The 24,025-nt window shown below is 44.6% G+C and overlaps 1 protein-coding gene across 1 annotated transcript in view; it reads right to left on the bottom strand.

Annotated features, from left to right (window-relative positions):
- lrp1bb (low density lipoprotein receptor-related protein 1Bb) overlaps window positions 1-24,025 on the bottom strand; it is a 319,979-nt gene that overhangs the window by 239,118 nt on the left and 56,836 nt on the right. The gene's annotated exons all lie outside the window — the stretch shown is intronic.

The following is a 24,025-nucleotide window of genomic DNA, read 5'->3' as shown; positions in this document are numbered from 1 at the left end:
CTTAGAAACATTATGGAAATTACTTGTGGATAAAAAACGGCTCTCTGCACAGTACTTTCCATTTGCAGACTTAAATCGGCATACTGTGCTGCACACAATCGGGCTAAAGTATTATTGAAGTATTTTGCTGCACAGAATTGGGCTAAAGTATTATTGAAGCAGGGTACCCTAAGTTTATTTTAGTTGTCAAGGATGAAAGTGGATGACAGTCAAGATTTTTTTTTGTAAAATACATTTTTAAAGCATTACAGAAACTTTCTTAGCCTCCATATCTTGTAAAGACTCTTTAATACACAACACAATGAAACATTCAAAGCAAAAAAAAATTAAAGACAGTGAATCTTTCTCATGAAGACTCAAAATGATGGGAGTGAACACCTGCCTATTTTTCAAGCCTGTCGGAAAATACAACACTGCCTCTTTAAGACAAAAAAAATCTCTTTACCTAACTCAGTTTTCAAAGATGTCTAGAAAATGCACACGTTTTGTGCTCTTGTAGGAAGCAATCACTCCCCCATTACTGACAAAAAATGATCTATAACTGGGCTAATAACTCACTAACTAGCAAAGGATATGAACACATTTACAAATGTGCACACGTCGCTCTCACTTTGATCTCAAAACAAGCACATCTACACACAACAGCTCATGCTGTAAAAACAGTCCAGTTCAAAGTGAATGGCACGCATCGATATATGGCAATGGTCTATTTGCATATAGGTCTAGCTCTGATTAGTTATGGTGCACTGGTCTGTGTAGAGTATGGGCCTGAGTCGTGCCTGTCAATGCAATAGAATCCTACTCCGATGCATTCTGCCTACAACAAAATCTCTTACATATTCGTTTTATTTTGGTATGTTGCATTGGAAGTGATTAATACTGTGTTGATTCGATCTCAATTCCCACAGTAAAGGGAAACATTGATAGTGTTAACTAACGGGGAAACTACAAAGTTGAGTGAAGTTCAATCTCGTGTTTCTCTGCGCACACTAGTCTATCGCAAGCAAAGCGTTGTAAAATTACTTTGTGGAACACATCAGTGTTTCATTTTTGAAACACTTGTCTACATGGAATATAAAATGACTGATAGCAGTTCTGAGAGGGCCAACTTCTTATGTCCCTAGCTAGCGTTTATTCTATTGTTCTGATGTTCTTTGTGTAACACCATTCTCTGTACAGACCGGAACAAAAAAACTGCAATTTAAGACTTGATAGATGTTCAATGGAATAAGTGACAGATAGAAAAGAATAAGCTTAAAAAACTGGGAAAGTTTTAATTGCTGAAAAGATAGATTTGCTATCGCCGAGCATTAATTACTGTCAAATAGAAACCCTTAGGATAAAGGCTGTTCAGGCTACTCATTGATTTGACTTGTTTTCTTCTATTTCCAACAACAGAGCATTTACTAAAACAATCTGGTAACGTCTCGGCAGAACCAAGCAAACTCCTGACAACATATACTTAGACATCAAGACATCAGTGAGCTCAGCCAATAATCAAAGTCTCAGAACATCACTATCTGTGTGGAGGATATTGGTGTTGTGTTTAGGAATTAAAATGCATCAATGCTGAGGAAGATGACAGTTTTAAAAGCGTAGGAATTTATAGAGGTGTCTTTCCTGTTAGCTTTCTGACACATGAAGATGAATTGGTCGGGTGGAGAGACGGCAGGTGCAATAGACAAGCTGTCTGTGTTGGAAACCAGTACATTAACTGGTAATGATAAAGACATCTCAGTTGGATTATTTAATTTTGAAGGCATCTTTGAAATCATCCTGTATGAATGCCAATGCAATACAATACTGTACACAAAAAATATAAACACAGCAAAACACACACACACACATTCAAACAAAGTATGCACCCACAGCACACAAATGCATGCACGCATGCGAGCGAACACACACACACATACACACACAGTAAGGTAATTAACTGTCTAAATAAATTATATTTTACTGGCAAGAGCTGTATGATACACAGACAATATAATTTTGGTAAGAACTGAAAGACATACTTTATTGAAATAGCTCAAATGCACCATTTTGTCTATATATTTTGTGGTGCGTACTCTCTAAATGCCCCCTTCTCCTATTGTCTATTTTGATCCTTTCATCTAGTAAGACTCAGGCTTTATCTTTCATGACATGATAACTGGCATGCTTTCCTGTTCTGTGGGAAGAGAACATGCAAAACGACTAGACGCTGGGCCTAAAGATATCCAAACCAAAGATAATCTGCATATCTAATAGCAGACAAAGCTATGTAGAAAGAGATGCCTGCCTTCATCTCTGTTGCTAAAGAAACAGCAAAACCTTGGGTAACACCTTACTTAGAATTGTGATACTAGCATTCATAAAGCCTTTAGTCATAATGCCCAACATATGGTTTTATATATTCTGATTGTGTCAGTCTCCTCTAATCACCTCTAGAGATGTTTAATGTCTAACTAGAAGTTTGTTCACTAAGTGCTAGGTAAAATCTTTTGAAAATATAGCATGTTTCTCAATGCTACTTATGCATCAGGGACAAACTACTGTATAGGAGCGGGTACAGAGATACAAAGCGTAGAGATAGACTATGTACTTGGCCAACTCGAAAGACATGCTTTCAGGTGTTATCTTGGAGAACATTTTGAGAAATTGTATAAGGTGTCATCACCCTCTCTTATTAAGCAGATTATGAGAGAGCTAACATGTTTAGATACAGTGGCTTGCGAAAGTATTCACCCCCTTGGCATTTTTCCTATTTTGTTGCCTTACAACCTGGAATTAAAATGGATTTTTAGGGGATTTGTATCATTTGATTTACACAACATGCCTACCACTTTGAATATGCAAAATATTTCTTATTGTGAAACAAACAAAAAACTGAAAACTTGAGCGTGCATAACTATTCACCCCCCAAAAGTCAATACTTTGTAGAGCCACCTTTTGCAGCAATTACAGCTGCAAGTCTCTTGGGGTATGTCTCTATAAGCTTGGCACATCTAGCCACTGGGATTTTTGCCCATTCTTCAAGGGAAAACTGCTCCAGCTCCTTCAAGTTGGATGGGTTCCTCTGGTTTATAGCACTCTTTAAGTCATACCACAGATTCTCAATTGAATTGAGGTCTGGGCTTTGATTAGGCCATTCCAAAACATTTAAATGTTTCCCCTTAAACCACTTGTGTGTTTATTTAGCAGTATGCTTAGGGCCATTGTCCTGTTGGAAGGTAAACCTCTGTCCCAGTCTCAAATCTCTGGAAGACTGAAACAGGTTTCCCTCAAGACTTTTCCTGTATTTAGTGCCATCCATCATTCCTTAAATTCTGACCAGTTTCCTAGTCCCTGCCGATGAAAAACATCCCCACAGCATGATGCTGCCACCACCATGCTTCACTGTGGGGATGCTGTTCTCGGGGTGATGAGAGGTGTGGTTTGCGCCAGACATAGTGTTTTCCTTGATGGCCAAAAAACTCAATTTTAGTCTCATCTAACCAGAGTACCTTCTTCCATTTGTTTGAGGAGTCTCCCACATGCCTTTTGGTGAACACCAAACATGTTTTCTTATTTTTTTCTGGCCAATCTTCTGTCCGACCAGCAATTGATTTGATTGTGCCGGACCGGGCTCAGACTTGCTGTACTGTGTTTAAAAAAGACAGCGAGTGACTGTGTGACTAGCACCCATTGTGTCTCTCTTGTACCTGCTGCAGCGACCACCACAGAACATCAAAGTGTTTATCGCGCTGTCCATGTTGCTGATACTGCAACATAAAGGCATTTCTGACTGAAGAGTTATGTTACCGAAATCCATCATTTGCAGATGATGCAGATGATGATGTGCAAGTAGAGATACTGGGGTGCAAAAGAGCAAGAGGATAAGTAACAATATGTGGATGAGGTAGTCGGGTGTGCTATTTACAGGTTGGCTGTGTAAAGGTACAGTGATTGGTAAGCTGCTTCTGACAGCTGATGCTTAAAGTTAGAGAGGGAGATATAAGACTCCAGCTTCAGTTATTTTTGCAATTCGTTCCAGTCATTGGCAGCAGAGAACTGGAAGGAAAGGTGGCCAAAGGAAGTGTTGGCTTTGGGAAAGACCAGTGAAATATACCTGCTGGAGCGCGTGCTACAGGTGGGTGTTGCTTTGGTGACCGGTGAGCTGAGATAAGGCGGGGCTTTTCCTAGCATAGACTTATAGACGACCTGGAGTCAGTGGGTTTGGCGACGAATAGGTAGTGAGGGCCAACCAACGAGAGCATACAGGTCGCAGTGGTGGGTAGTATATGGGGCTTTGGTGACAAAACGGATGGCACTGTGATAGACTACTTCCAGTTTGCTGAGTAGAGTGTTGGAGGCTATTTTATAAATGACATCGCTGAAGTCAAGGATCGGTAGGATAGTCAGTTTTAAGAGGGTATATTTGGCAGCATGAGTGAAGGAGGCTTTGTTGCGAAATAGGAAGCCGATTCTAGATTTCATTTTGGATTGGAGATGCTTAATGTGAGTCTTGAGAGTTTACAGTCTAACCAGACACCTAGGTATTCGTAGTTGTCCACATATTCTAAGTCAGAACCGTCCAGAGTAGTGATGCTAGACGGGCGGGAGGGCGCGGGCAGCAATCGGTTGAAGAGCATGCATTTAGTTTCACTAGCATTTAAAAACAGTTGGAGGCCTCGGAAGGAGTGTTGCATGGCATTGAAGCTCATTTGGAGGTTTGTTAGCACAGTGTCCAAGGAAGGGCCAGATGTATACAGAATGGTGTCATCTGCGTAGAGGTGGATCAGAGAATCACCAGCAGCAAGAGTGACATCATGATATATACAGAGAAAAGAGTCGGCCCAAGAATTGAACCCTGTTGCACCCCCATAGAGACTGCCAGAGGTCCGGACAACAGGCCCTTCAATTTGACACACTGAACTCTATCTGAGAAGTAGTTGGGGAACCAGGCAAGGCAGTCATTTGAGAAACCAAGGCTGTTGAGTCTGCCGATAAGAATGCGGTGATTGACAGAGTTGAAAGCCTTGGCCAGGTCGATGAAGACGGCTGCACAGTACTGTCTTGTATCGATGGCGGTTATGATATCGTTTAGGACCTTGAGCGTGGCTGAGGTGCACCCATGACCAGCTCGGAAAACCGGATTGCATAGTGGAGAAGGTACGGTGGGATTCGAAATTGTCGGTGATCTGTTTGTTAACTTGGCTTTCGAAGATTTTAGAAAGGCAGGGCAGGATGGATATAGGTCTATAAGAGTTTGGGTCTAGAGTGTCTCCCCCTTTGAAGAGGGGGATAATGTGGCAGCTTTCCAATCTTTGGGGATCTCAGACGATACGAAAGAGAGGTTGATTAGGCTAGTAATAGGGGTTGCAACAATTTCGGTGGATAATTTCAGAAAGAGAGGGTCCAGATTGTCTAGCCCAGCTGATTTGTAGCGATCCAGATTTTGCAGCTCTTTAGAACATCAGCTGTCTGGATTTGGGTGAAGGAGAAGCAGGGGGGGGGGGGGGGGGGCTAGGGCAGGTTGTTGCAGGGGGTGCTGAGATGTTGGCCGGGGTAGGGGTAGCCAGGTGGAAAGCATGGCTAGAAAAATGCTTATTGAACTTATCGATTATCGTAGATTTATCGGTGGTGACAATGTTTCCTATCCTCAGTGCAGAGGGCAGCTGGGAGGAGGTGCTCTTATTCTACATAGCCTTTACAGTGTCCCAAAACTTTTTGGAATTAGTGCTACAGGATGTACATTTCTGTTTGAAAAAGCTAGCCTTAGCTTTCCTAACTGACTGAGTATATTGGTTCCTGACTTCCCTGAAAAGTTGCATATCGCGGGGGCTATTCGATGCTAATGCAGAATGCCTCAGGATGTTTTTGTGCTGGTCAAGGACAGTCAAGTCTGGGGTGAACCAAGGGCTATATCTGTTCTTAGTTCTACATTTTTTGAATGGGACATGCTTATTTAAGCATGCCCTTAATTTAGCATGCCCTTCACCATATTTAATGGTGAGGAAAGCACTTTGAAAGAGCAACCAGGCATTCCCTACTGAGGGAATGAGATCAATATCCTTCCAGGATACCCGGGCCGATTAGAAAGGCCTGTTCGCTGAAGTGTATTCAGGAGCGTTTGACATTGATGAGGGGTGGTCGTTTGACTGCGGACCCATTATGCACGCAGGCAATGAGTCAATGATCGCTGAGATCCTGGTTGAAGACAGCAGAGGTGTATTTAGAGGGCAAGTTGGTCAGGATGATATCTAAGAGGGTACCCATGGTTACGGATTTAGGGTTGTACCTGATAGGTTCCTTGACATTTTGTGTGAGATTGAGGGCATCTAGCTTAGTTTGTAGGACGGCCAGGGTGTTAAGCATGTCCCAGTTTCAGTCACCTAACAGCACGAGCTCTGAAGATAGATGGGGGGCAATCAATTCACATATGGTGTCCATGGCACAGCTGGGGGCTGAAGGGGGTCTATAACAAGCGGCAATGGTGAGAGACTTGTTTAAGGAAAGGTGGATTTTTAAAAGTAGAAACTCAAATTGTTTGGGCATAGACCTGGATAGTATAACAGAACTCTGCAGGCTATCTCTGTAGTAGATTGCAACTCCGCCCCCTTTGGCAGTTCTATTTTGTCAGAAAATGTTATAGTTAGGGATGGAAATTTCAGGATTTTTGGTGAATTTCCTAAGCCAGGATTCAGATATGGCTAGGACATCCGGGTAGGCAGAGTGTGCTAAAGCAGTGAATAAAACAAACTTAGGGAGGAGGCTGCTAATGTTAACATGCATGAAACTAAGGCTTTTACGGTTACAGAAGTCAACAAATGAGAGCGCCTGGGGAATGGGAGTGGAGCTAGGGGCTGCATGGCCTGGGTTAACCTCTACATCACCAGAGGAACAGAGGAGGAGTAGGATAAGGGTACGGCTAAAGGCTATAAGAACTGGTCGTCTAGTGCGTTTGGAACAGAGGGTAAAAGGGGCAGATATCAGAAGAATAGTTTCAAGGCATAATGTACAGACAAGGGTATGGTAGGATGTGAATACAGTGGAGATAAACCTAGGCATTGAGTGACGATGAGAGAGGTTTTGTCTCTAGAGGCACCATTTAAGCACGGTGAGGTCACCGCATGTGTGGGGGGTGGAACAAAAGGGCTAGCTAAGACATATATTGAGCAGGGCTGGAGGCTCTACAATGAAATAAGAATAATCACTAACCAAAACAGCAATAGACAAGACATATTGACATTAGGGAGAGGCATGTGTAGCCGAGTGATCATAGGGTCCAGTGAGTAGCTAGGCAAGCTGGAGACACGGCAATTCAGACAGCTAGTGGGCCGGGGCTAGCAGGCTAGCAGATGGGCCTTCGGGGACGTCGCAAAGGAAGAGCCTGTTGAAACCTCCTCAGACGGTTATGTAGGCAGACCAGTCCTGATGGATCGGAGGGGCTCCGTGACGGCAGTAAAAGGGCCAATTGGCAAAATAGGTATTGTAGCCCAATAATTGGCTGATGGACCTCTTCAGCTAGCCGGGAGATGGGCCTAGCTCGAAGCTAGCTCCATGATAACTGGTGCTTGCTTCGGGACAAAGTCGTTCGCCAGGAGTAGCCACTCGGATAGCAGCTAGCTAGCTGCAATGATCCAGTGTAAAGGTTCAGAGCTTGCGGTAGGAATCCAGATATGTGGTAGAGAAAAAGCAGTCCGATATGCTCTGGGTTGATTTCGTGCTGTGCAGACTAGCAGGAATTGACCGGGCTGAGGCTGGCTGATGTCTGAGTTAACGGTGATGACCGCTATCAGTGGCTAACTGACTACTAGCTAGTAGCTAGTTAGCTGGCTAGCTCCTGATGGGGGTTCCGGTTCTAAAGTGTAAAAAATAGCAGATCCGTACCACATTGGGTTTGGCGGGTTGCAGGAGAGTATATATATACAAAGAAAAAGATATATACATGGGACGGGACAAGAAACAGACGACCAACTGCTACGCCATCTTGGAATGAATGGTTTCATGGTTGAATTGCGGCAAAGAAGCCACTACTAAAGGACACCAATAATAAGAAGAGACTTGCTTGGGCCAAGAAACACAAGCAATGGACAGACTGGTGGAAATCTGTCCTTTGGTCTGATGAGTCCAAATTTGAGATTTTTGGTTCCAACGGCTGTCTTTGTGAGACGCAGAGTAGGTGAACGGATGATCATTGCATGTGTAGTTCCCATTTGGTTTGCGCTTAGTGGGACTATAATTTATTTTTAAACAGGACAATGACCCGATACACCTTCAAGCTGTGTAAGGGCTAGTTGGCCAAGAAAGAGATTGATGGAGTGCTGCGTCAGATGACCTGGCTTCCACAATCACCCGACCTCAACTCAATTGAGATGGTTTGGGATGAGTTGGACCGCAGAGTGAAGGAAACGCAGGAAACAAGTGCATATGTGGGAACTCCTTCAGGACTCTTGGAAAAGCATTCCAGGTGAAGCTGGTTGAGAGAATGCCAAGAGTGTGCAAAGCTGTCATCGAGGCAAAGGGTGGCTACTTTGATGAATCTAAAATATATTTAGATTTGTTTATGTCACAGCGTCCACAGTAGGTGGCGCCCCTACCCGGTCGGGCGTTGCTCGGCGGTTGTCGTTGCCGGCCTACTAGCTGCCACCGATCTACGTTTCTGTGTCTTTTGGTTTTGTCTGTCTAGGTCCACACCTGTTCCGTGTTAGTCATTAGTGGGGGGGTATTTAGTTTGTCCTTTTTGTTTGGGATTTTGTGCGGGATTGTTTCATGTCAGGTCCTTTGTGACAGTCGGCATTTTGCGCTGCTTCAGCCACGCTGCATATTTTTGGATTTAGGCATTAGGGTTGCCGGGCTGCGCCCCGTGTGTTTTGTATTTTGGAGCTGTCCTCCTGTCAGATATTCTGTGCATTATTATTCAGTGATTATTATTCAGCGATTATTAAAACATCTGTTCAAACGGACCTCAGTCTCCTGCACTTGACTCTACCCTTTCCTGCTATCAAGGATAGCTTTGACAGAATCCCGCACCACCTCAAATGGAGTCAGCAGGAGCAGAAGCACCGTCCATGTCCGAACAGGTGTCGCAACATGCCAGCCTCCTCCACCGCCTGGGCTCGGCTATGGATCAGGTGCTAGCCCGGTTGGAGGGCTGGGAGAGAGGGGCTTCCCCAACCACATCAGCGCCGGTGCCCCATCCTGCGCCCCTACCGGCACCCACAGAGTCAAGCTCGAGTGGGATCAGGATCACGCCTCCCAGGGAGTTCGATGGGGCGGCCGCTGGGTGCAAGGGGTTTCTACTCCAGTTAGATCTGTACCTGGCGACCGTCCGCCCCTCTCCCTCTGATGAAGAGAGAGTGAGCGTCCTCGTCTCATCTAGGGGCGACTACCCGGAGTTCGCCCGCCGCTTCCGGGCGGTATTCGATCATCCCCCGGAGGGCAAGGCGGCGGGTGAGCGATTATTTCACCTGAGACAGGAGACGAGGAGCGCTCAAGACTTCGCCCTGGAATTCCGGACTCTCGCCGCAGGATCGTGGTGGAATGAGCGGGCCCTGATTGATCACTACAGATGTAGTCTCCGAGAGGACGTCCGCCGGGAGCTGGCTTGTCGGGACAACACCACCACCCTAGACCAGCTTATAGATTTGTCCATCAGGCTGGACAACCTGCTGGCTGCCCGGGGACGTTCCAGTCGGGGCCTGTTTGTTCCACCTCCCAGCCCTCCTGCTCCAATGCCCATGGAGATAGGAGGGGCTGCAACCAGGAGGACCAGAGGGGGGGGGCCTCTCCTGCACCCACTGTGGTCGTAGAGGACACACTGCGGACCGCTGCTGGAGAGGTCCACCCGGGAGTTCGGATGGCAGGCAGAGCACCACATCGACCCCCCAGGTGAGTCAGCACCAGACACACCCAGATCCCCCTGTCGACCACATGTACACCTCAGTTTGTTTTCCTGAGTTTTCCCCTCACTTCCAGTATAAGGCACTAGTCGATTCAGGCGCAGCTGGGAGTTTTATGGACCGTGGGGTAGCCAAGAAGTTAGGGATTCCCCTGGTTCAGCTGGACCACCCCTTCCCCGTGCACGCCCTAGATAGTCGACCGCTAGGGTCAGGCCAAGTGGGGGAGGTCACAGTGCCACTGGTCATGGTGACGTGGGGGGGGGGCATGAGGAGCATATCAGCCTATTCCTCATTGATTCCCCGGCGTTTCCGGTGGTACTGGGAATCACCTGGCTAGCCACTCACAACCCTCAGATTTCGTGGAGGCAGAGGGCTCTTAACCTGTTAGGGCTAGGGGGCAGCATTTGCACGTCTGGATAAAAAAAATGTACCCGATTTAATCTGGTTACTAATCCTACCCAGTAACTAGAATATGCATATACTTATTATATATGGATAGAAAACACTCTAAAGTTTCTAAAACTGTTTGAATGGTGTCTGTGAGTATAACAGAACTCATTTGGCAGGCAAAACCCTGAGACATTTTCTGACAGGAAGTGGATACCTGATGTGTTGTATTGACTTTAAACCTATCCCATTGAAAAACACAGGGGCTGAGGAATATTTTGGCACTTCCTATTGCTTCCACTAGATGTCACCAGCCTTTACAAAGTGTTTTGAGTCTTCTGGAGGGAGATCTGACCGAACAAGAGCCATGGAACGATGATGTCCCATTAGACACCTGGCGCGCGAGTTCATGTTGGGTACCCTCGTTCCAATACGTTATAAAAGAGTATGCATTCGTCCACCTTGAATATTATTCATGTTCTGGTTAAAAAAGGCCCTAATGATTTATGCTATACAACGTTTGACATGTTTGAACGAACGGAAATATATTTTTTCCCCTCGTTCATGACGAGAAGTCCGGCTGGCTTAGATCATGTGCTAACAAGACGGAGATTTTTGGACATAAATGATGAGCTTTTTTGAACAAAACTACATTCGTTATGGACCTGTGATACCTGGAAGTGACATCTGATGAAGAGAATCAAAGGTAATGGATTATTTACATAGTATTTTCGATTTTAGATCTCCCCAACATGACGTCTAGTCTGTATCGCAACGCGTATTTTTCTGGGCGCAGTGCTCAGATTATTGCAAAGTGTGATTTCCCAGTAAGGTTATTTTTAAATCTGGCAAGTTGATTGCGTTCAAGAGATGTAAATCTATAATTCTTTAAATGACAATATAATATTTTACCAATGTTTTCTAATTTGTATTATTTAATTTGTGACGCTGACTTGACTGCCGGTTATTGGAGGGAAACGATTTCCTCAACATCAATGCCATAGTAAAACGCTGTTTTTGGATATAAATATGAACTTGATAGAACTAAAAATGCATGCATTGTCTAACATAATGTCCTAGGAGTGTCATCTGATGGAGATTGTAAAAGGTTAGTGCATCATTTTAGCTGGTTTTATGGTTTTGGTGACCCTGTCTTTGACTTGACAAAACATTACACACAACTCTTGTAAATGTACTGTCCTAACATACTCTAAATTTATGCTTTCGCCGTAAAACCTTTTTGAAATCGTAAAACGTGGTTAGATTAAGGAGATGTTTATCTTTCAAAGGGTGTAAAATAGTTGTATGTTTGAAAAATTTGAATTTTGACATTTATTTGGATTCAAATTTGCCGCTCTTGAAATGCACCTGCTGTTGATGGAGTGCACCACGGGTGGCACGCTAGCGTCCCACCTAGCCCATAGAGGTTAAGGGGTGGTCGAGGGAGTGCTCAGGTAGGTGTATAGGAGTTTCCATCGGTGCGACCACGGTGGAAAGTCCAGACCCAGTCTCCACCTTGCACATTCCCTCAGAATATGCCGATTTGGCTATCGCCTTCAGTAAAACGAAGGCGACTCAATTACCCCCTCATCGACGAGGGGATTGTGCGATAAACCTCCAGGCTGATGCGGCCCTTCCTAGGAGTCACCTTGAGACAGGGATACATTCGGCCATCCAAGTCACCCGTCTCCTCAAGCTTCTTTTTTGTGAAGAAGGAGGGAGGTCTGCGCCCGTGCATTGACTATAGAGGTCTAAATTCTATCACGGTGGGTTTCAGTTACCCGCTACCTCTCATCGCTATGGCAGTGGAGTCATTTCACGGGGCGCGCTTCTTCACAAAAATAAATCTCAGGAGCGCGTATAACCTGGTGCGAATCCGAGCTGGAGACGAGTGGAAAACCGCATTTAGTACCACATCTGGCCATTATGAGTACCCCGTCATGCCGTATGGGTTAAAAAATGCTCCCGCCGTCTTCCAATCCTTTGTGGACGAGGTTCTCAGAGACATGCTCAGTCAAGGTGTGGTGGTGTACATCGATGACATTTTGATCTACTCCGCCACACGCGCCGCGCATGTATCTCTGGTGCGTAAAGTGCTTGGGCGGCTGCTGGAGCATGACCTATACGTCAAGGCTGAGAAATGTGAGTTCTCCAAACGAGCTGTCTCTTTTCTGGGATTTCGCATTTCCACCACAGGGGTGGTGATGGAATGTGACCGAGTTACGGCTGTGCGTAATTGGCCGACCCCAACCACGGTGAAGGAGGTGCAGCGGTTCTTGGGGTTTGCCAATTACTACCGGAGGTTTATCCGGGGTTTTGGCCAGGTGGCGGCTCCCATTACCTCACTGATGAAGGGGGGTCCGATGCGGCTGCGGTGGTCGGCAGAGGCGGACAGAGCCTTTCGTCGTCTGAAGGCTCTGTTTACTGATGCCCCGGTGCTGGCGCATCCGGACCCCTCTTTGCCATTCATAGTGGAGGTGGACGCGTCCGAGGCTGGGGTAGGAGCGGTGCTGTCGCAGCGTTCGCGCGCCTCCGAAGCTTCGCCCCCTGTGCGTTCTTTTCTAAGAAGCTGAGTCCGGCGGAGCGCAACTATGATGTGGGGGACAGGGAGTTGTTAGCCGTGGTCAAGGCCCTGAAGGTGTGGAGACATTGGCTTGAGGGGGCATGACACCCTTTTCTCATCTGGACTGACCACCGTAACCTGGAGTACATCTGGGCAGCGAGGAGACTTAACCCTCGTCAAGCCAGGTGGGCCATGTTTTTTACGAGGTTTCAATTTACCCTCTTGTACATTCCAGGTTCCCGGAACCGGAAGGCCGACGCACTGTCGCGTCTCCACGACACCGAGGAGCGGACCATTGATCCTACTCCCATACTCCCTGCCTCCTGTCTGGTGGCACCGGTGGTCTGGGAGGTGGATGCGGACATCGAGCGGGCGAGTCAGTCAGAACCCACTCCACCTCAATGTCCCGCGGGTCTGAAGTACGTTCTGCTCGGTGTTCGCGATTGCCTGATCCGATGGTCACACACTCTACCCTCCTCGGGTCATCCTGGGGTGGAACGGACGGTGCGGGGCCTGAAGGGGAAGTACTGGTGGCCCACTTTGGTTAAGGATGTTAGGCCCTATGTCTCTTCATGTTTGGTGTGCGCCCAGTGTAAGGCTCCTAGGCACCTGCCTCGAGGGAAACTACAGCCCCTCCCCGTTCCACAGCGACCTTGGTCCCACCTGTCGGTGGATTTCCTCACGGATCTCCCGCCGTCTCAGGGGAACACCACGATCCTGGTTGTTGTGGATCGGTTCTCGAAGTCCTGCCGTCTGCTCCCTTTGACCGGTCTTCCTATGGCCCTACAGACCGCGGAGGCCCTATTTACGCATGTCTTCCGGCACTACGGGGTGCCCGAGGACATCGTCTCTGATCGGGGTCCCCAGTTCACGTCCAGGGTGTGGAGGTCATTTACGGAGAGGCTGGGGGTCTCGGTCAGTTTGACCTTGGGTTTTCACCCTGAGAGTAATGGGCAGGTGGAACGCATTAACCAGGATGTGGGCAGGTTTCCAGGACCGGCCAGGGGAGTGGGCGAGGTTCGTGCCATGGGCTGAGATGGCACAGAACTCTCTGCGCCATTCCTCTACTAACCTGTCGCCTTTCCAGGTTGTGTTAGGGTACCAGCCGGTCCTGGTGCCATGGCATCAGAGCCAGACGGAGGCTCCTGCGGTGGAGGAATGGGTACAGCGCTCGAAAGAGACCTGGAGTGCTGTCCAGGAGTGCCTGAAGCGAGCTGTAAGACGGCACAAGGAGAGCGCTGACCGCCGCCGCAGTGAGGCCCCCGTGTTTAATCCGAGGGACAGAGTCAGGCTCTCAACCAGGAACCTGCCCCTCCGCCTGCCCTGCCGGAATCTGGGTCCGCGATTTGTGGGGCCGTTCAAAGTCCTGAGGAGAATAAACGAGGTGTGTTATAGGTTACAACTTCCTTCATATTACCGTATTAACCCCTCGTTTCATGTGTCTCTCCTCAGGCCGGTGGTAGCTGGTCCGTTGCAGGACGCTGAGGTGCGGGAGGTCCCTCCGCCCCCCCTGGACATCGGGGGGGCCCCGGCGTACACAGTCCGGTCCATCCTGGACTCCCGACGTCGGTTAGGGGGCCTGCAGTACGTCGTGGACTGGGAGGGGTACGGCCCGGAGGAGAGGTGCTGGGTCCCGGTGGGGGACATTCTGGATCCAGCCCTGCTGCAGGAATTCCACCGCCTCCATCCGGATCGACCTGCACCTCGCCCTCCGGGTCGTCCCCGAGGCCGGCGTCGGCGCGCTGCGGGAAACGTGCGTCGGGGGGGGGGGGGGGGGGGGGGGGTACTGTCACAGCGTCCACAGAAGGTGACACCCCTCCCCGGTCGGGCGGTGCTCGGGCGGTCGTCATCGCCGGCCTACTAGCTGCCACCGATCTACGTTTTGTATTTTGGAGCTGTCCTCCTGTCGGATATTCTGTGCACCCTGCCTTGTGGCGACGTTATTATTCAGTGATTATTAAAACATCTGTTCAAACGGACCTCAGTCTCCTGCACTTGACTCTACCCTTTCCTGCTATCAAGGATAGCTTTGACAGTTTAACACTTGTTTGTTACTACATGATGCCATATGTGTTATTTCATAGTTTTGATGTCTTCACTATTATTCTACAATGTAGAAAATAGTAAAAATAAGAAAAGACCCTTGAATGGGTAGGTGTGTCCAATTTTTTTTAACTGGTGCTGTAGCTTATGTGCAGCACTAAAGTTCAATTTATCAAATCAGTTATTGTTTTCTTGTGCAAACCGCGAGCAACATTGTCACAGACAGACATTTCTCTCAAAACACAGGGATGTCGATTCACACGGTACTTGTATTATCAGAGGAGTCTTACAAAAAACAGTAGGTTATTCTGACTGGAATTGTTACTCTCCTGCCATGTAAAAATGACTGACACGGCAGATTCGGACGGGACTAAAATTACAGATGTGGTGTTTTGTGCTCATGCACATAATTACATTACCCGACCTCCCCCAGTAAAACTAATCCCGTCCGAACAGGGCACAATAGGGCCTGATCTATAGCATATCATAATCACATCAATAAATTGGTTATAACAAACTCTGAACACCGTAACACATGTGACAGCAAAATGAGATCGTGACAAATAAACTCGAAACTGAGTAATGTTTACTGGTTTCTCAGGAGGTAAAGGGAAAGTCCGATGTGTGTAATACATTTGACTAATTGTGGAAAATACTGGATATCAAGAAAAAGAAGGTAAGGAGCAAGCTATACGTGCATATTAAGTGTGCCAAACAGGTGCTGTATAGATTACAATGTAATTTTTCTGACCGTTTAGAACAATATAAACAACACTAAATAAATTAGTCTGTTGTAAAGTTTTTTTGTTAAGAAGGAATATCGACGTAACTTGTAACTATAGTATGAACTGAATATGCTTGTCAACGTCAGCCAGACTTTTTTTTTTAACCTGTAGCCTAATCTGACTGATGGTTACTGTCAATCCAATGCGTTTTAACAACTGATCAACAATTGCAATTGAGCTTTGATGACTTCCAATTTAATTAACTAAACATGGCAATTAATAATTGCATAATAACACAAGGCTACAACAACAATACACTGAAGTTATAGGCTATTTATTAAATCTGTTTGCCAGCTATATATATATTGTATCAAATGGTAGCCTACAAGGGCAACTTGATGGCCAACAGATGCAAATGTATAATACTCTCAGTGGCGAACTGTCATTCAGGGCCTCTGCCCCACATGTTTTGAGACCCACCTGTTTAGCTAATAAAAATTGAAAAAACATACATAATGTTGCCTGTTTTGCATGTTATTTGGAATTAATGTGTGTCACATATCAGTTTGCAAACAATGTAAAAAAAAATCGTAATAATTGAGTTAATAAAGCCGCATATGTCGTGGCAAATTACATCATTAATCATGCTATCCCATGTTATGACTACCACCCATGTCTTTGAACATAGGACCAGTAACAATACCCGGATAAGGTTACATGGTGACGGAAGTGGAGACGATTTTGGGGTTGGATAATCCTTGGGATAATCAAAGACAGTGGATTCTAAAAGGTAACATATTAAAATTGGCAGTATATATGGGCGAGAGCATGAATGATGTTTACAAATAGTCCAACTTTGTATCACACCACATTTAAACAATCGCTAAAGGGTGTAAATTTGGGGCTTCTGTGTTGATACAGTATGTAGTGAATTTGTTATTGACGTAAAAAGACGAAGAAACTCATTTGCCAGACATCACCACATCAGTAAACTATTTGGTTTGTTATTCTAATTTGGAAAAAAAATGAACAGGCAGTGTTGTTTTTTTAATTACTGGTCTGGGGCCTTTTGGTAAATATGCAATTTGATTTTCTTCACATGCCTGCCTCTAAAAGGGAAAAAGATATGTTGGTAATAGTTGACAGTTACTCCAAATGGATTGAAGTTTTTCCCACCTCGAGTAATATGTTTATTGTTTTCCCCACCTCTAGTTTTATATGAAGAAGAGTATTGCTGTTGTTGTGTTGTTTGTTGTCTTGCTTCCATAACACATCTCATCAAATCTGCTGTATGGCCGGGATGTCTCCCTAAGGATTGGGACCCTGTAACTTTACAGTGAGATCGCCAAGATGATAGGGGAGTATAAGCCAATTAGGAAAAAACATTTTAAACTATGTATTCTTATTCTCTTTGACATTTGTTTTAGAAATGTGTATTAAGAATATTGCTTGTAGTAATAATTTGTCATACAGTAAAATTATTTGTATGGATTTCCTGAATCAGAAATGCCCTAAACAAAACTGTTGTTCTGCTCTATCCTCTCTCAAGGTTATGGCAAAGGTGACCAAAGACGGTATCTAGATGCATGAAAGGGATAATTTGACCAAGAACAGCATGAACCTCAACCCCCCCAACTGGCTGAAGCAATGGTGACAATGGTGTTCAGTATGGTCCTGCATCACTTCTACCGTGAGACCTGAGTCCGAGCCAGCAACCTGTGCACAGCATCCAACCAAAGCTATCAACTGCATTTTCTCTCATGCTTTTTCTCTCAGGAGTGGGACATGAGTCCACTTGGAGTGAGCATGGAGAGAGATCCCATTAAAACTTATTTCATGCTGCTGGTGTACTGGTAGGAAAATGACAAGACATAATGGACTGTAAAGGACTGTGGCGGCTCAGGTGAGAGACATTATCAAGGGCCATCCACTTTGAACATGTGCCATTGAGAGGACGAACTGACACAATATCTGAAGAAGAACATGAAGACACCAGAAGAATGAGTGCCAAGAGGGAGGGAGTGGTCAACTATGCCCATAATTGATTTAGGCTTACCCAAAATTGTTTATTTGTGGTATCAGGTTGATTGTGTAGGTCTGCAAACTGCAACATTTATAGTAATTTAGACTAAGAATACATTGAGATACCAATCTGCCACAAGTGATAGTTAATGTGCATTTTAATTGTGTCGATGTGTGCTAAGTTGAGGGTCTTGAATTTGAGTGATAGACTCAATGTGGAGCATTGAAGACTGGCATTCCAAATGTGGGTTGTATAACATTGCGAGTAGGGGTTTTGTTTTGCCATGTTATCATAATTCTAATGTTAAAGCACATCAATACATATGGCTTTTTGGATGATACAGTACAATTGACTTGAGCATGTTTTAGTATTTTTATAACTATGTAAATGGGCTAGCAGTAGTGACTAACGTGTTATGGGATAGATAGAATGACTTATGTGAAAATTTATTTGTGTTTGTGTTTGACTCTTTTTATTGAAAACTTAGGATCTTTGCAGTAACGTGACACTTCCTACGGCTCCCATAGGCTCTCAGAATCCAGAAAAAAGCTGAATGATGTAATTCCAGCCCCTGGCTGAAAAACATTAGCGCCTTTGGTAAGTGGTCTATCAGAGGACAATGAGACTGAGGCGCGTGCACGAGGCGACCCCATGTTTTTATTTTCTCTCTCTTTGAACTAAAACACAGATTCCCGGTCGGAATATTATCGCTTTTTTACGAGAAAAATGGCATAAAAATTGATTTTAAACAGCGGTTGACATGCTTCGAAGTACGGTAATGCAATATTTAGAATTTTTTTGTCACAAAACGCGTCGGGCGCGTCACCCTTCTTTACACTTCGGATAGTGTCTTGAACGCACGAACAAAACAGAGGATATTTGAACATAACTATGGATTATTTTGAACCAAACCAACATTTGTTATTGAAGTAGAACTCCTGGGAGTGCATTCGGATGAAGAACAGCAAAGGTAATAACATTTTTCTTATAGTAAATCTGACTTTGGTGAGGGCTAAACTTGGTGGGTGTCTAAATAGCTAGCCCTGTGATGCCGGGCTATCTACTCAGAATATTGCAAAATGTGCTTTCACCGAAAAGCTATTTTAAAATCGCACATAGCGATTGCATAAAGGAGTTCTGTATCTATAATTCTTAAAATAATTGTTGTGTTTTTTGTGAACGTTTATCATGAGTAATTTAGTAAATTCACCGGAAGTGTTCGGTGGGAATGCTAGTCACATGCTAGTCACATGCTAATGTAAAAAGCTGGTTTTTGATATAAATATGAACTTGATTCAACAAAACATGCATGTATTGTGTAACATAATGTCCTAGGTGTGTCATCTGATGAAGATCATCAAAGGTTAGTGCTGCATTTAGCTGTGGTTTTGGTTTTTGTGACATTATATGCTAGCTTGAAAAATGGGTGTCTGATTATTTCTGGCTGGGTACTCTGCTGACATAATCTAATGTTTTGCTTTCGTTGTAAAGCCTTTTTGAAATCGGACAGTGTGGTTAGATTAACGAGAGTCTTGTCTTTAAAATGGTGTGAAATAGTCATATGTTTGAGAATTTGAAGTAATAGCATTTCTAAGGTATTTGAAAATCGCGCCACGGGATTCCACTGGCTGTTGAGTAGGTGGGACGCAAGCGTCCCACCTAGCCCATAGAGGTTAACTGCTTCAAGAATAGTTTCTTGTTATATGATAGTGTTTTTTTCTAACCTGATAAAAACTAGTCTTTGTATGACTTACTCATAAGACTGGGCGCATAGCTAAGATCCATTTAGGTGTGACCGCAGCATGTGAGACATCCCATGGGTTTACTAGCAGGAAGGCAGCTGTATTGAACCTTGCAGGAGTTGGAACATTTTAGTGTGAACTGTGACAAAACACAGTTATATGGTTGAGCCCTTGTGATATCAACCTTGGGCTATCTTAATCTGCACATCCCCTGTTGTACTTTTCTATGAAAGCAGATACCTGACTATGTCTGTTAAGCTTTCAACTCTGAACCATTTTTGGTAATAATTGATTGCTTCATTTTTGCAAATCTTAAGTTGATGTTTGAAGAATCTACAGTCTCTATCTTCTTTATAAATTCCCCCACACATAGGTCTCTTTTCTGCTATCTTGAGTAAGGCAGCTCCAAAATGCAGGTGTTTCAGCCTACATCAGTGCTTTTTATGGTGGTGGGGCAGCCAACACAAAATAGGGGTTGGTAAGGTTCTCTAGTTGCGGCGTGATTGACTCAGTGTTCTGACACTCATGGGGACACTAAGTCACCACAAAATCTATGGGGAGAGCTCGAAAATTCAAGCCCTTGGGTGCTGCCATACAGTGCATTCTGGAAGTATTCAGACACTTTCCCCCTTTCCACATTTTGTTATATTACAGCCTTATTCTAACATGGATTAAATACAAATGTTTCCTCATCAATCTACACACAATACCCCATAATGACAAAGTGAAAACAGGTTTTTAGACATTTTGCAAATGTATTAAAAACAAAAATAAGTTATTTGGTCCTGCTGACCACACTGCTTGGTCCTTTGGTGGTGGGAGATTCTGTCACGGATGTCGTAGGAAGGAGCGGACCAAAGTGCAACGTGTGTCATTCCACATTTCAATTTTCACTGTGAAACTATGCAATACATACACAATAAACTGAACGAACAAAAACAACAAACCGTGACGCAGAGTTCAAACATACACTAACTCAAATCCAATCTCCCACAAACCCAGGTGGAAAAAAACCCTACTTAAGTATGATCTCCAATTAGAGACAACGAGGACCAGCTGCCTCTAATTGGAGATCATCCCAAACAAAACCCAACATAGAAATACCAAACTAGAACCTGACAACATAGAAAAACTAAGCTAGAACACCCCCCTGTCATGCCCTGACCTACTCTACCATAGAAAATAACAGCTTTCTATGGTCAGGACGTGACACAGACTTTGATGACACAATTTTCCCACAAGAAGGACCGCCACACCACCTTCCTGTTCAAGTGAACAGAGCACAACACGTTGAGTCCAAAAATGTCTTGTATGCTGCTGCATAAATAATGTAATATGCCAGGGAGATCTCTATACTGTAGAAAATAAAGAAAGTAATATTAAGTGTATGGCGTGTAGTAAGCTGTTAGTAGCCCATGTGCCTCACCCTAAAAATGTGGTCCCTTTCCCACTCATAACTTAGCATACTGTTCTGACTTGGTGGTGCACATGTAGCCTATAGCCTGTTTTAGAGAAATGTAATCATTGAATATTGTAAGAGTTTCATTGTCTGCTTATATGCCACCTTAATTTATCCTACGGTTCTGATTTGGTGTACAGGGAGAATACTGTAAGAATGACCCATACTCTGAATTATGTCACTGTACATTTCAAAAGTGCTGAACAAATAGTTATATTGACTACGTCCATCCTAGCTCACTCATTAATGTCTTAATCAAAATTACGGATTGCCTCTTATCCACTCATCGTTCACGTATGCCATAGTTTGTACATCTCAATTGTCAGTAGAAACCACATTTGTTTAAGCAAGTCAGCCATATTAGTGATGTTTTTTTTTAAAGGCAGTAAATGAGGCTGAATTATCTGTTTCGCTGCCAGACAAGGCTCCACTGATAGCCAGGTGTAGCGGTGGTAAGGATTCAGTCCATGATGCTGAAAAGAAAGCTCTGCTGTTGGGACAGCTTTATGTAGGCCCTAACCGTTTGTGGGCACTGTTTGTCACCGCTATAGTGCAATTCATGCATTGTTTAGTGTTGTGTTGGGTTGTGTAGTGGCTTTGCAGGCATGCATCTAAAAATATATATTTTTTGTTTGCCCCACCAAGATTTACATGCTAAAATCGCAACTGATCATTCTCCACATTTAATGTCAGTTTCATTGAGGACTTTTCCCCATAACAGAAGCATGTGATGGAGTTACATAACTTCCATTTCAAATTTCCACTCATGCATAATGACAAGTTAAATAGCGTACCTACAACTAGTAAAAAGTTGTCACGACATGCGTGTGCTGCTCTGTCTCCTCTCACTCACGTGAATCAGCCAATAGTGGACTAAGCTGCATGCTGCAGTGCTCTCTCAACACACACACACCCCTCCGGCCCTCCCCACCACTCATTCACTCAGCAACAGCCTGCCTCACTGCCTGATAGTCAGAAGCAGGTCACAGTGAAATATATCTTTTTTTGAGAGCGAGAGAAATGCCATGGCGGCCACAGCGCAATTTAGAAGTAGCCCAAAAATACGCAACCCGCGACCAATACATTTACCCCGCAACATAGTTTTCAAAGTAGCCCAATTTACGGGGAAAGCTGCAAACAACCCTGCATGGGAGATAAAGTGTGCTCACCTTGCGAAGGAAAGGTACCCTGTGTGAAAAATACTATGAGAAACAGGACATACACTTTGAATGACGTAAATTATAAATCCCATATTGGTCTTTCACAGTCATTTCTTTTCAGGTTTTTGCTCTCATACTTTTTTTTATATATAGAAAAACAACAAGATTAGTTGTTTTAAGTCGATAAGAATGCTTAAACCACACCAGGACACCACTTTTGAGGTTTAAATTTTGTTATTTTTTTGTGTAGTTACCCTTTAATTGAAGTGCACAGGAACCTGGCACTGTTCTTTGGTTAGTGGTGTTTCTGTAGCCTAGCACATTCAATGGAATTACATTTTTAAAAAATGGCCTACTGTCACGGGTGTGCGTACTGATAGCAAAGTCAGGTGCAGGAGAGCAGCGAGTTGTGAACAGGCGCACTCTTTATTTGGGAAGAAGCACAACAAACGGACACAACAGCGTCAAACCTCCAGCCAAGAATGCCCGGGGGGGGGGGGGGAATAACCAGCTTGGCACGTCACACTGAACATGTAACAAAAAAATTCCACACAAGGACATGGAGGGAACAGAGGAATATATATATACAATGTGATTAGGGAATGTAAACCAGGTGTGCGGGGAACAAGACAAAACAAATGGAACAATGAAAAATGGAGCGGTGATGGCTAGAAGGCCGGTGACGTCAACTGCTGAAACGCCGCCCAAACAAGGAGAGGAGCCAACTTCGGTGGAAGTCGTGACACCTACGGATTGATGCAAATAATCATAATATAATTATGCTAGGTAGGCATAGGCTACTTTGTAGCTAGTTAACATTTACCAGAATACCTCCAGTACAATACTTTGATACGTATCGTGGGAATTCAATGCCCACTGAAACATGTGTGGGTATAAGGCATGTACCTGCGTATACCCTCCACTACGTAAATGGGTGTGCCTAGCAGCCTATATGTTTGGTCTCAATTAAATAGAGTAGGCTGCCTATATGGGTGGAGAGTCACATGCCAGTTATCTTTACAAGGAAATTAACTGGAATATGATTAGACAATAGTTTAATACATTGTCTGTAAATAAATATTGATAATGGAGATAAGTGTAGGGCGCTCAACCAACGTGAGTCGTGCATAGGCTACCATTGTGAGCGAGCGTTGAGCCTTTTCATTTTCAATAAATATTGATTGCCCATTTATTTGTCTCTGCCTGCAAATCGTCCTCCTAAAAGGTAGACTATATCCTATATGCAAAACGTAGCTCAAGAGAAAGTGCAAGTGTCCACACTCATCATTCTTGCTGCTTCAAGTTCAGTAGCCATGCATGCGAGATCAGGTGCACGTGTGGTCTCAATTAAATAGAGTGGGCAGCCTGCAGGGGCGGAGAAGCACGTGGCATTTATCATTCCAAGGAAATGTACTTCCTAAATATGATTAGGCTATAATTTACTACATTGCCAATAAATATCGATCACCCATATTTGTCTCCATCAGAAAATCGTCCCTCTCCTAAAAGGTAGGCTATAAAACGTAGCTCAAGAGAAAGTGCAACTCTGCTCTCTTCAAACTACTTCTAGCCTATTGGCTGATATAGCCCAGTAATACAGATAGCCTAATATAATGGGCCACCTGAGAATCTCTGGTAATTTAACCTATTTCTTCGGTTATTTTTGCTCATTTTGATATTGCCTATAGGGTGCAAAATTGCTGGGACCATGGCTGGCAAGTGAGCTGGGCCACATATACCTAAAATAACATTGCAACTGGGTTAGGGGCCAGTTCTTGCAGTAGTGGGTGGGAGTTGGACAGAAAGCCAGTGGTTGCAGGCCGTTGCATATGAAAAGCTGCAGTTGCGGGCGGGAGAGGGATAAATAAATCAGTACCGCGCAGACCTATACCTTGAATGTCATATGAACCTCACTGTCACCACTGGTCCACCAAGATATAATGGCGCCGGAGGGGATGGCCGCTGTTTTACGGGCTCCTAAACAACTGTGCTATTTTGTTTGTTTTTCGCATTGATTGTACCTTATTTTGTGAATAAAGTTGCTGCTTAAGTCT

Source organism: Salmo salar, chromosome 25 (assembly GCF_965601325.2).
Source record: "Salmo salar chromosome 25, fSalSal1, whole genome shotgun sequence".
Taxonomy (NCBI): domain Eukaryota; kingdom Metazoa; phylum Chordata; class Actinopteri; order Salmoniformes; family Salmonidae; genus Salmo; species Salmo salar.
Note: the sequence above shows the minus strand (reverse complement) of the source record. Positions and strands in the feature narration are given on the sequence as shown.